The following is a 14,311-nucleotide window of genomic DNA, read 5'->3' as shown; positions in this document are numbered from 1 at the left end:
GGATTCCCTAGTCGGGTCAACTAGAAGAGGATTGTTATAAGGAGACACCTTGGGTGCAGTGGTGTGTCCTGACGTGTTCTGATATGTGCTCAGACATGTGTGAGCTGAGACATTCAAAGTTCTCCCCCATGGAGTGGGCTTCCATATCTGGAAGCCCACTGGAAGCCTTCCGTCACTGTAAATATGTAGAATAAACCCTTTTCTCTACGACATGGACTCCCGGGACGTGTACTCATTCCTTTGGCTGTAGGATCACCGGCCCAAACGCTACCGAGTCCCAACAATGTGAAGAGTTGGCTATTGAGTCAACAAGGAAAGTGATCGCGATCAAAAGTGAACTTGGAACGGGCCGTTAACTAAGCGAAATGTTGTTTGACTCGCTTTCAGAAGATGTCCATCCGGCGTGCGCGTTCGTCGATCAGCCGTCTGCCGGAATTCAGCGCCGTGGAATTTAACTTGCGTTACGCGAACTTGATGCAGCGGGTAATTATGTAATTAGGCGGAATGCAAAAAAAAAATAATCTGAGTATCTCCAAGCGACGGCAAACACCATTACCTTGGTTCTGTCCAGCTGCGTGGAATTTGCATATTTTTAAATATTGGTGCGTGATGGGACATCCTGTATAGTGCCTTGAATACCGCTACCGTTCGCACGAACCCGACAACCGGATTTCGGCCCGAGGCTCCCGGCCCGAGGCTCCCGGCCCGACTCTGTCGGGCTTGCGTAGATGTAGCTTATGGTTGGCAATATCCCTGCCGAAAATCAAGTCGCGTCTGCTGAGGATGTTACAGGAGTGATGTATACTGCCTGCATTAATCGCAAGAAGAAACTTCGAGGGTTTTATCGTAAATGGCATTCAAACAAGTAACTGAGCTGATAATGAGTCAAGCGTTGCTTTAAAGAAAGTAAATTTGGCCTTCGTGTCGCGCCGAATTTCTTTTAAGCTTAACGTTTTACCTATATATTTATCAAATCTCCGTGCCGCCTTGGTGCGCTCACTGCAGAATAAATTTTACGGGAACGTGGATACCGTCACGTTAATTAACTGGCTGTCTGTGTTGCGTGTTTTTTTTTCGCTGCTGCACGCCCCAATCGGCTTACACGTTGCCGGCCGAGTTGGTGCGCTGTGCGGCTAACCAGCGGCCCCGGGGTCCGTAGGCGTACGCGTCACGGCTCGACGAACGGATGGCCCCGCCACCGGTGGTTAGCCGCGGCTGCACCCAGGCAGGACGCGCCTCCCTAACAGCTGTATATATATATATATATATATATATATATATATATATATATATATATATATATATATATATATATATATATAGTATACGGGAGATTTATGCCCGCAAGCTATAAGCATGCCTATGCATTCGCGTGCGATATACATCGCATAGCTGCCGCGCGAATGGATATACGGTGTCCCGTTAATAAGCGCTTCGTCATCGGCCGCTTATCGCGGAGTTGTGCCGCGCCCAGCCAGCGGTTAGGCAATTAGCGCGCGTGCTTAACCTCGACGACCGCGCTGTATGGCGGCCGCTTACTAACGGGCGCGGGGCTGTCGCTTCCAGCGCAATGCAGCCGTAGGCATTTCTCGTTGACTTATGTGCGTATAAAGAGGTGCCGGTTCCCTATATAAGTGGCGCAGGCTATATATGCTCCTTGCCAAATGAATATGCCGCGAATAGATTCAGTTGACGTATATGCTGAGGAGCACAGAGTTGACGCGGTGTGAGCGCACGGGAGACACACAACTTAATATACTCTCTGGCACAGCACAATGGAAGGGGGAAAAAATGTACCTTTTTTTAATATTCTCTCTCTGTCGCGAAGCCCTTTCTGTTCATTATCGCCAACGCGATAGAGAACACGGGAGCGCTAAATTGATTGGTTGTGTTTTATTTTGAAAAGAAAAAAAAAAATTTTAATTTTGCCTTTTTGGCGTTGTATACGAGAAGGGGAAATGGGACAAAATGTCTTGGAAGAGGTACAAGTTCACTGCGAGGAGCGTGCATCTGTACAACCGCGTAAGAACCATGCATGGAGGATTTCCGGGGAAAAACCAGGAAGAACTCCAGCGCCGCGCGACGGTCCCTCTAAATGCCCCGTCCACAAGGCGTATCCACTCTTCGCGTAAATAGCTCGGTGCCTAATGTGCTTTTTTCTCCGCGTCGTTTTTGCCGCCTCACAGTCCCTCATTAGGTGTTCGGCCACAGAAAATATAAAGGCTGAATTCCTTCAACTGGCCTGTACGTGCGTGCATCAGTGGCGTCACTGTAGGGTCAGCGGCACCTGGCCACGCGGGTGTCCGCTGTCCCTTGTTCACTGCCGCTAATGAGTATACGTTTTGGAGCGAAAAAAAAAAGAAAGAAAAAAAAGAGAGTAAAAAGGCGTCGCTTCCAAAGCGGACCTTAAAGCATGCGCGGCGGTCGCTGCTCGCGTTATCCCACATGCTGTTGTATGTACAGTCGTGCGTTCATTGGCCGCTCGCTAATTGCGCTTCCTTGGTCACTGGCTCTGGATCCGCAGCACGCGACCTGCTCCAGTATAAGGACGGACCCTTTTCATCGCCGTCCCGCTCTCCGTCTTCGCTGTGCGTGTGTCTCCGGTCTCGGCGTTTGACTCGCTGTCTTCGTCGCGCGGCCAATTAGTGCGGTTGCCGCGAACGCATGCAGAGCGCACCGGAGCTGACCGCGGCGGGCCTCCGCGCGGTTACATGCTCATTAGCGTGCTCATCGGCCAGAATTAAACGCGGTACTTCAGCGATAAAGCCGTGCGCCGGCTTGTATACACGCGGGTAAGAGCGCATACATCTTTACACCCGTGAGAAAAAGTATATATATATACGGACCATAGGGTCACCGAAAAAACTGAATTTCTTCGACATTAACATGCATGAACTGAAATTGACGAGTGTACTGGAAAGTTCGCAATGCCAAGTTTGAACTGCAGTCTTTAATTTCAAGTTAGATTCACAGGCAAAGGAGAAAATCAGCTTTATCGCGCAATCCCTGGTCCGCATACTTTTGTTCACGGGTGTACGGATTCGTGCGGGTCGCTATAGGAAATTAGTTATTGCGCGAATTGTTTGATTCATGTCCCGCCATGCTTCCGATGCGCTCCATCATCTCTTCGTGATGCTCCCAACCCGCGTTCTTTTATTTAGTTTTTTTTTTTTCGTGGCGAGGGCGAAGACACCTTGTGAAACATTATTTGGAACATCGCTTGTGCGGATTAAACTGAAGTTAGCTGTAGGTTAGGTCACCGGGCGTGATTTATTTTGTTTGCGGTTGTAACCACAGGGGGGTGTATCACCAAGGGCGCGCAGTGGCCGTAACGTTCTTTGAACTTTGGGAACTGTGTTGTTGTGTTTCGACAGGCACGAGGCATAGTTTCCCGAGGCCTGGCGTGTTCGCGTCGCGTGTCTCGACGTCGCGCGCACACCGACTGCGGCGCGCACCCCGGCTGGAACCTTGCTGCTGTACTGCTGCAGCGCTGATGAAGCAAACGCGGTTACGGTGTTTCGTACGCACCCCATTTAATGCCCCGCTCGCAAGTGCGGTGATGCTGAAGTTTCGTCATCTTGACTTGCTTCGCATTCAGCTACAGTGTATATGTAGTGAACAAAACGATATTTTGCATTTTGGGTCATGTGAGCTAAACTACTCAAAATGTTGGTGCTGCGTTATATGCCAGACCGTTAACCTATATAGGACAGTGGTCTCTCGAACACGCACGGCTATCTTACTTCGTTCGCACCGCATAGCCCACCCACCACGTGCACACAAGTTAATTATTCTAAGAATGGTTATTCCAAGAATGTTCCACAGGGAAACCGCATGCATAAACCAGTGTGTCAAAATACGTGCGCGCTGGTGCGAGAAATTTCAATGATAGGTGGAGAGGTTAGCCGAGGAAAAGGCTTGTCACGCTACTACACGGTTATTACTTATAATAAATAACGAGAGATCAAAAGACAGCACAAGAGAAAAACGAAACGCACACGCATCCACTCACGTACAAACTCTGAACGGGGCAGTGTGCAAAGTGGAGCTTTATGGCAACGCCAGTAAACAATATATTGTCCATCTCTGTGGTGCAGTCAAAGCGAGAGAGATGGATAACATTTTATTTGGCTGGATTGAAGGCGTATTTGCTCTGGCACCCACTCCAACAGCCACGAGCCGATGATCGCAGTGGCCGTGTGTAGATCCAAGTATTCCGCTGTGTGCGACAGCGGATGCTCTCAAGTGAAAGCGTCATCAAAGCGAAGCTTCATTCAGTCAAACTTCAATATAGCTGTAGTGATAGCGCAGTATAGCAGCAGACTGCACGTATAGTTTGCATGCCGGGAGTATATATCATCTCGTTCTTTTTTCGTATTACGCAACTTCTCTACGGCTTATAGATGCTTCGTAACCATTAGAGAAGCGAGGAACCGGAGGGCACGTTCGTGGCCTCCACAAAAACATTAAATGTAGTTTTCTTTTATATTTTGTGCACGCTGACACGCGTATATCCCAGTAACCGAGGTTGTTCGGACGAGGTCCGCTGGTTCACCTGATAACTCGATTTCCTGGAGCTCACTTTTTCTCCAGCTGTCCTCTCGCGAGATTTTACGCCGGTCGTATAGATACTGCTCCTCGCACAGCGCGCCTTGGCCATCCGAGAAGCCGTCTTCCCTTTCCCCTTCCTCGTATAAGTCAAAAGCGCCATCCTTTCTGCAAAATGAAACATTTCCTTCAAGCAATCATAAAACAAATCGCTCTCCCAAAATGAGGGAATTTCGTCGGCGGCGGACAAAATTGGCCAAACTTTCGGAGGCGAACTGAAAGCTGCGCGTCTGAGCGGTCGAGTTCCGCGTGGCATTGTGTGGCGCAAAAAATTTCTGGGCGAAGGAATCCAATCTGAATGGTACGCGCCGCCCATTCAGAGTGTGGTGAAAGCTCGCACGCATGCTCAAAGACGAAGGACGAATCTTTCGTACAGTTAGCTTCGCCCGAATGTTATGTTGAAGTGAACAGAGATTAGACGAGCACAGTTTACAAAAACGAACAAAATAGACTCGATAGTCACGATGGTCTACAAGGACAGCTCGATTAAAAAGAGAGAGAGATGGAGGCGTGATTTTGCCCCAATGACATCTGGCTGTCGTGGTGGGAGACCGAGGTTGGGTCATACCATCGGGAATGCGATAGTTAAAATTTTCCGTGTGTGAGCTCTTGAGCGAGACAGTAGCAACAGCTACAGTCAGCTACGTCCGGTAGGGCACGTCTCTCTCCATGCGCCGGCTTATTTCAGCCGTGTAGGGCTGCTTTTGAGAACCGTACGGTTGGATCTTTGTGTACTGGTTCACCCGAAACCAGAGGGGACAATTCGTGCAACTCGAAGACGGCCAATGAACAAAACATTTAGAAGTTCCCAGCTGCTGAGGTTACTGGAATCTATGTCGTCTTTTTTTTTTTTTTTTTTTCGTTATCTCGCCAAAAGCACGAATGACATTGCTCGATGTATATGTGCTCGCTGACTGTACAGAAGAAAAAAAGTGTGCGTGTGTGGGGGGTGAAGAGTAAAGTGCCGACGGGCTGACAAAGCTTCAGAGAAAGAATGGAACGCATCTGTGAGGATCAATGATGGATGGATTCACGATTTCGACGACAGTTCATCGCTGAGCCGGATTTTGTCTGCAGTGAGGAAAGTTTCCGGGCAGAAGAGCGGATGCCATTTCTTCACGATTCGCTTCTGCGAATCGCTCTGAATTCGGCGCTCTGGAATTCTGCTTCTCGAAGACCATAACGTCTCGAGTAGGACCTACTCTGCAAAGTTTGATGGATGTCAAGAACGTACCGAGAACGGACGAAAAATAACTCAAACCGGGGGCAGTTCTCGAAAGCGACTATACTGTGCACTCGGCTCTCGTTTATAGCAGTGAGTGCATTTGGAAAGAAATTGAGTTAAAGGAAGCAAAATACAAAACGATAGGCTCGTATTCGAAGTGTTTACTGACACTCACCGGGCACCTTACAGTAACTTGGGCACCCCGTTAGTGCTTTTGTTCAGCTCTTTTTAACGACTCTCGTCATTCACTTATAGTTCGCAACGTCTTGACTATTGCACGCAGACGGGGGTCGCGGATATATAACTATGATAACTATGACGTCTGCTTATGATACGGCGTGCGTTTCGGCCATTTCGATCCTGATTATTCTTGAGGGAAATATATCTGATCTTCGAATTGGCTATCGCCCTCATTTACTCGATGTTCCTTACTGTCTCGCGTTACTCTCATTCTCAGTTATTCGCACTCTTAACTTGGTAGCAAAAAAAAAAAAAAGAGATTAAAAAAAAATTCGTTTATTCGAAAGTGTCGTTTAAGCTGCGTTTTGTTACCTAGCTGTAAGCGCAACGACCTATGCGGCTTTTTATGGCCACGGTGCTTTATACCCGCTACTTTTCTCGTGCGGTGAATGTCCTATCGATTGAAGGTTTGGGCTGGAATTCCTCGCTGCATTTTGTTTTTTTCTTTTCCCAGCTTAAGCGCACTATTTGCGCAGCATTCCCGTGCAATCGCCTACATCGCTTCCCTTCCCCGTTGCGTACACCCCCCCCCCCTCTTGACGATGTGAACAGAGAAGTTGGAAGCGTATCATCTTGCACTTTACTTCAATAGACGGCTCTCGCTTAAGTTAACATAAAAACGATGCGTATACCCTGGTGAGATATTTTATGTTGCAGTGTCCTTAAGCTGTAGGAGTGGAAACAAACATAAAAAAATGCCTCCCCCCAAGAAATGAGTACCACCAATTTAAAGTGACAGGATAAAGCGTGCGCTCCTTTAGTAGATGACCGAGCAATTCCTGCGGTCATTAATTTAAACGCTCGCGAGATTGTTTCCTCTCTTGTGTGTAAGGCTCGGTGCGCCTTACATGACGTAGCTCGAGTAGTAATTGGGGCACTTAATAGGCTGCGCGCTGAATATTTCCCTCGTGTTCATTATCTTATCCCCATGGGCACTTAGGGAAACTTTGAGACGTTTTACGGAAGCGTATGTGAAGTGACTGCTGGACGGCGTGATAGAATGACGTGTACCGGAGAAAAGCGTAGTCGCGAGTATTTGGCGGCCGCCGCGTACTATTGCGACTCGGGATCCGGGACGAGAGACTGAGTCTTGAAGCAGGCGAAGAGGAGACGAAAGCTTTATACAATATGTACAAATATGTACAGATATAGCAGGAATAGCAGGTAATAGCTGGTAATAGCTGCCATTAGCTGGGGATAGCTGGTCAAAGCAGTAAGAGCTGGTAAGAGCGCACCAAACCGACGGGGCGGCCGGTGGCGACTCTCTCTTTAACAATGGGCCGGTTCCTCCTTAAATCCCCTTGGCGGTGGCTCCTCGTCGACAGGAGGAAGAGGGGACGGTTGCTGACGTTACTCGCGTCGCATTGTGTCGTCGCGTCCCCCTGGCGACTCGTCGACAGGACCCCGAGGTGGCGATGATGGCCGGGGCTGCTTGCACGTCGGCAGGACACAGAAGGGGGCAGTTGCCGAGGTCCCCCCGCGCCGTATTGTGTCGTCGCTTCCCCTTGGCGACTCGTTGACCGGATCAAGACGGGGCGGTTGCTGAGGCACCCGCGTCGCATTGTGTCGCCGCGTCCCGTTGGCGACTAGTCGGCAGGACCTAGAGGGACGGGTGGCGATGATGGCAGGTGCTATGGCACAACAGCACCCCCGCCGCCAGACAATGCATCCAGAGGTCGAGCTGTCCGACGCAGCTCGGAAGATTGGATGCGCCGGTTGGGCGACGTCCAGGATGGTCTGGAGGTATGGGCTCTGCCACTTTTCCCGCCGGTGGTCTTTTCTGCTGCTCGGTCCTGATAATGTCCACTGGAACGACCAAGAATCAACAACGCCAAACCACTCCGGCCAAAGCAAGCACCCTCCGAATGCTCTCCAAACCGCCAGACCAAAATCATCGAACAAAGCATTTTCCGAGATCTGGCTACGCTAAACAAAACAAAACATCAACAAAAAATTCCCGAACAACACGAGACACGTATCTGAGAGAGAAATTCGAGATACGGACCTCTTTTTTTTTTTCTTTAATTGACAATGCGTGAGGGTTATAATCAAATCAGAATTGCTTTGTAAGCGATTCTTAACCGTAATGCAAGCGGGTTGGCAAAGATCAAGGTTGCCGAAGATGACTTAATTTTGCCCCCGAAAGCCATGACGCAAAGGCTGAACGCAGCTAATCTGTGCGCCTGGGCGCCACTTCGCAAAAGTACGGAATTAAACCCGACAACTGTCACCGCATAAAGAAATAGCCCTCCACTTAGTGCTGTCAAAATGCGCTCGGCAAAACGAGCACCACATTTTTAAAGCACAGAAGCGGTCCTAACAAAAAACAAACAAAAAACAAATACTAAAACTCGCACGAACTACATGAAAGCAAAGGTGAATCAAAATTATACACTGACACAACTAACGCGTACAATACAAAAACAAGTCATAATCTAAATTAAGCATTTAGTCTTTGTCTAGCCTAGGTAAACGTAAAAACAACAAAACGTGAAAACACTGACGCTTTCTCTAATTGAGCGTTCAGCAATCAGGTCTCACTAGAAAATTTAACAACAAACTAAAAGAAGTGTCTCGCGAACAAAAGAGACCAGAGCATCAAACAAGCGCTCTTCTTAACACATCCAACCTTTCATAGGCTCAACACGCGACTGAACTTTAACGCAACGAAACAAACAAAACAAAATTATTACTAAAAAGACATAATAAAATCGGCTTTCAAGGTGGTATGCTCTTAATCGCTAGGTGTGCGCAAACACGTCGTTTCAGACGCGCTCGAGAGGGTCTCCCATCCTCGGGTCTACGCGTAGCCCAGTCGCGACACAAGAAGAAACAAGAGCTGCAAGCACCGGCGACTTTCGACCCGCGGCCAACAAATACTGGGAGAGCGGCGCATTCACGGACCCGCGTGCGCGCTGTCCCTTTGACCGCTGGGCAGTCGCCTTTCTTTCCCCCAGAAAGGGAGAGGCCATTGCAGCAGACTATCGAGCATACCCGACGCTTCGCTACGTTGTTCTGCTTACAATGCCTTGACACCACTAAGAACTGGCGGCATTTGCGACGTCTGAGTTCATGTGCAAATCTTTCTCTTGCGACGCGCCTCACGCCTATTCTAGATTTCAGCAGCCGCCTAAGCTTCGGGTTCACCCTACTCCGCTTTTTCCTAACGGCTTGGCTGTTGGAGCGCTTGACCTGGCCCGTATCGCCGCCCGAGTCCGACTTTCTCGGCTTGCGCCTTCGTCGTTTGCCCTCGGCGCGGCTCGCAAAGCTCGCGGTCTCGGCACTCGTACTCGCAGGTGCCCTGCCTTCTCGTCGCAACGACATTGCTCCGGTCGACAGAACCAAGCTAGCCTCGTGGTCGTCGCTAGATGTCTGTACCTCTAACAGAACATAACTGCATCCGACGCCCTCTGAGCTAGCCGGCTTGCCCTGCGGTCTATCGTTGACTAGCCTGAGTTTGTCGCTGCCATCAAAAGGGCGCAGAATTTCTCCCTGACCTTGGTCGTCGGCCACAATTTCCAAAGCGGCTTCTTTAGACGGCGAAACAACAACGTGGTCCCGCTCGTCTATAAGCGTGTGCACCAATGGCACCATAGCATTTCCCATGCGTACCGAGCTAGTAGCCATTTCAAAAGTTGGTCTGTCCTTGACAAGCTCGGCATTGTCGCTATCATCTTGGTCCTGGCAGTCGGCCTGACTTACAGCATCAAAATGACTCAAGAAAGCCTTCTTAGCTTCATCGTAGTCCCGCTTCTCCTCATCAAGCAGGCTTTCCAAAACACACGAGAGTTTACGAGGAAGCAACAGGATCAACCGCTCGGACCAGAAATCCGGTTGACACCTTCTTTCTCGCAAACCTTTTCAAAATCAGCAAGAAATTTAACCATATTCTCGCCCGCCCTGAAGGTGTGGAGATGATATCGTGCTGTGCGCCATATCCATGTTTGATTCTGTCGACGGCTCTCTCGCCTTGCCTTTTCCTCGGGACCTACGTGCTCTTTCGCTTCTAGCTCGCGCCTCTCACGTCTCTCGCGTTCTTTTGTCTCCAGCTTTCGTTCAACAATCATCTCCCAAGCCTCTTCGGCTTCCTCGGTCGTCACGTCCTCCGCTCGCATCACGTCGAGAATCGCTTTCCTTGCTTTTTCGGAGCTGGCGGAAATGCCCAGCTCCTCGCAAATTTGAATGAGGTCCTGAACTTGGAATTCCTCCATCGCGATCTCGTTCCTCGTGTTGCTGCCCACAAAATTTACCTTACTTCAAACTAAATCCACTATTTAAAGAAGGCAAATTAATAAATCATAGTCTACCAAAAAACAAAACACTCTACTAACATCTGCCTGTGCTAGAGAGGTCTGGCGACATGAAAAGCAAACATCGGGCACTCACCCAGCCAAAGTGGTTGACGCCGGTCGATCTGGTAGCTGCCATCGAGCGGTGTAGCAGGCGTCTTCGGTCCTCGTATCTCGCAGCTTGCCATCCGCTGTTCAGATACTGGTTCGCCAATCCCATAGCTGCCATCCACTATTGCGACTCGGGATCCGGGACGAGAGACTGAGTCTTGAAGCAGGCGAAGAGGAGACGAAAGCTTTATACAATATGTACAAATATGTACAGATATAGCAGGAATAGCAGGTAATAGCTGGTAATAGCTGCCATTAGCTGGGGATAGCTGGTCAAAGCAGTAAGAGCTGGTAAGAGCGCACCAAACCGACGGGGCGGGCCGGTGGCGACTCTCTCTTTAACAATGGGCCGGTTCCTCCTTAAATCCCCTTGGCGGTGGCTCCTCGTCGACAGGAGGAAGAGGGGACGGTTGCTGACGTTACTCGCGTCGCATTGTGTCGTCGCGTCCCCCTGGCGACTCGTCGACAGGACCCCGAGGAGGCGATGATGGCCGGGGCTGCTTGCACGTCGGCAGGACACAGAAGGGGGCAGTTGCCGAGGTCCCCCCGCGCCGTATTGTGTCGTCGCTTCCCCTTGGCGACTCGTTGACCGGATCAAGACGGGGCGGTTGCTGAGGCACCCGCGTCGCATTGTGTCGCCGCGTCCCGTTGGCGACTAGTCGGCAGGACCTAGAGGGACGGGTGGCGATGATGGCAGGTGCTATGGCACAACAGTACGCGGACGCAAAATATTCCTCTCCTGCGTCGCGGCGGTTTTTTTTTTTTTTTTTTTTTTTTGCAACTCGCGCCCAGGGACGATTAGGGAAGGTGCATTGTACACTTGTTTTTTGTGCCACCCGGTTTGGTTAGTGAGAGATTGTGATTGTTGGAGGCGCAGCCGTGATTAACTCGCTCCACCTGTTCCGTCTTCTTTCTTCTTTTTTTTTTTTTACATGCTCCTGCGCAGCGTGGCATACTTGACATGAAAATAGCATAAAAGGCCCAGGGCGGCTTTGTGTAGGAGCTGTTGAAGAATTCATTGTCTCTCGCGACAAGGACTCTTAGTTATGCTAATTTTAACTTGGGAATATGAGATGCAAAGAATACGTTCACTTATGCAAAATTCTTTTAAAAAAAGCACTAAACAGGCAGGGCGTGTAGGACGAAGTGCAACAGGGCGAAGCGCAGTGTTTGCTTTTCTTGCCATATTTTTCTCCCGGCTTTACCCCAGCTTCTCAGATCTGTTGCGCAGGACTCGCTGCAGTGTAGCTACCGGTAAATAAAACGAAATTGAATTGAATGTCGTCCCGTCTGCTTTAGTGCTCGTCAACCATTGTGCGCAGTTTATATCGACAAGTTAGACACGGAATGTACGACTAAGGCGCCTAATTAGCCCAGCCGTAGACTGTATTGCGATGGAAAGCCATTTCGCTCTGCACTTGAAGCTTTTGTCTTTTTTTTTTTTTTCGTCAGTCAATTAAGTCGCGTGGCTTAACTGAGCGGTCACCCGCGGCCACTCTACCTTTTCCCGGAAATAGTGTTTTGTTTCAGTTTGATCTGGTTTGCATTAATTGCGCAGATCTGCGAAGTAGTTAGACTTCGAATGCGGCACGTTTTGGGAACGATATTTCAGACGTGGACACTGTAATGCAGCTGGCCGTTTAATGTCGATGGACATAGTCCGTGAAGTTTGTTTCCTGCATTTTAAGCATTTTAAGGGCGTTCCGGTCGTGGCAGACAGTGGATTCGAAGGGCGCGTAAGTTATGGTTGTCCCGAAGTAAGCGAGTAAGCAATGTAACTACACTTCAGTTTTCAAACATCCCCAGGTCTCGTATACTGCATTCGGGGCTGCTGAGCTGTGTGTGTTACAGTTAGTGCGAACCCGCTGTGGTGGCTCAGTGCATCGTTATGCCATTCTGCGGCTGAGTATGACGTCGTGGGTTCGATTCCCGACTGAAGGCAATCGGAATGAGGAAACAATTAGTATCTTGACAGAAAAGTTACAGGACAACCTATTGATCGTGCGTATCAAAAATACCGCGGTACATATACTCTTTGTACGAAGAAACGCCGAGAAGTGGACGTTAAGAAAAAAGAGCTCGCGAAGCATAAGCGTATAAAGGCCCAGCCACAAGGAAATTTCCGACGGCTTTCCGGCGCCGGTCGGCGTCACGCGGCGTCAACCGACGCCGGTCGGCTTTCAGGCTTTGCTAGGCACTTCGGGCGTCGGCGCTGTGATCTGGCATGGGCAGACTCCGGCGTCGAGCGAGCGTCGCATTGTTCTTGACGACGCCGAAAATTCTTCTGAAGTTTTGTTCCTTGAGGTTGGGGCTTAACTCGAAAAAAAGGTATAAAAGCTGCTGAAACTTTCATTGTTTCTTACATTAATATTGCTGCGCGCCAATACCACTTAGTATACGAAGAGGCCAGTCGCGTCGGAAAAGAGCACTGCGATTTTTGATCTTATCGCTGGCTGCTGCCTTTGGCCAGTGCCGCGTAATTACTTGTAAGTATACTTGTATATATATCCTCTCATCGGCGTGTTCTCAAGTAACAAGTATGTGCTTTGTTCAACTTGTTCTCGACAACGTCACTGATCATATACATGTGACCTTCGTGTGTATTTATGAATGCAAGGAACTTCACTAAAGGATTGATCGATCGATGGATTGATTGCTGTATTGGTAAGGACAAACATTTCCATCTGTTCACAAATGCTTGCACGTTAGAAGGCCCCAGGATATCAAAATTAATCCGAGTCCCTCTTTTACAGCCTCCTTCATAAAGCCAGTTGTGCAGCAAGAGGCCCGTCGCGTAGTTATTATATGAAACACATTTTTTGGTTAGGATGTGTGCATGCTTTTGGTTGGCTTATATCAGCCTGAAGTCAAGTGGTCCACCGACGCTTCATCGTTCGAGGCTAGGCGACCGTCTAGAGTATACCGGTTGCATGTACTTCAATTACCGGCTGAATAACCATTCGAAGCTGTTCAGTAACTGGTGGCTTCCTACTTTTTTTTTCCCCGTGTCATTGTTCTGACAGAATGGCCCCTTATATAGTTTCCCTTTCACGGTTCAAACGAGGCAGTTCGGCCTGGTACACGCGCGAATGTAAGGCCGAAAAAATTTGCCGATCGAGAACGGTGTTTTCGGCCGGTCACAATGGCAGCAGCCAGAGAGGCTTTCGGGGCCTTTCAAAACCCGGATACGGGGCTGCTTTGACGTCGCGGCTATCATCTTTATTTTCTTCTTCCTCGTGGAGCTGTTCAAGCAATGAATAAAGCCTGTGGCCTATCGCCAGCCTGCACAACGCTTTCCTTTTATTTTATTTTCCTCTTTCTTTTTTTTTCTTTTTGTTTCTGGAAAAGAAACTTACGGTTTCTTTTCCCACATTTGTTAGACTTTTCTGGTTCGCTGCGTTATCGCTGGAGCCTTCGTATGAAGTCCTCGCCAAAGTATCACCGCGAAGAAGGAGAAAAAGAAAGTACTGCAGTATATTTAGCGTTTATTTATTCTTAGTCTCGTCTAAACTCCCGCTACAGGCTGCGATCGGGTGCGAGTTGCTTGTGTGTTTTACTGGGCGCGAAGCGATGATATATCCTACGGAGCCGGTATTCAGTGTGCGTAACGCCATGCTGTGTACATCGTAATTCCCAGTGCACGTGTATATACTTGAAATCACCCTCATTTTCAGGCTGAGAGAGAAGGAAAAAAATTGTCGTTACGGAGAGAGTTTGAAGACCCGAGTGGAGATTTGCAGATTTTTCGAGTTCGTGGTATAATTAGCGTAGCCTTAAACGCTAAATTTGAGGCCACGTAAAGCGGGATCGATCGCTCGCCGCGTGATAGCTTTCATCG

The sequence above is a fragment of the Dermacentor silvarum genome, chromosome 1 (assembly GCF_013339745.2).
Source record: "Dermacentor silvarum isolate Dsil-2018 chromosome 1, BIME_Dsil_1.4, whole genome shotgun sequence".
In the NCBI taxonomy this organism is placed as follows: domain Eukaryota; kingdom Metazoa; phylum Arthropoda; class Arachnida; order Ixodida; family Ixodidae; genus Dermacentor; species Dermacentor silvarum.
The sequence above is the reverse complement of the archived record's forward strand: the minus strand, read 5'-3'. Positions refer to the sequence as shown.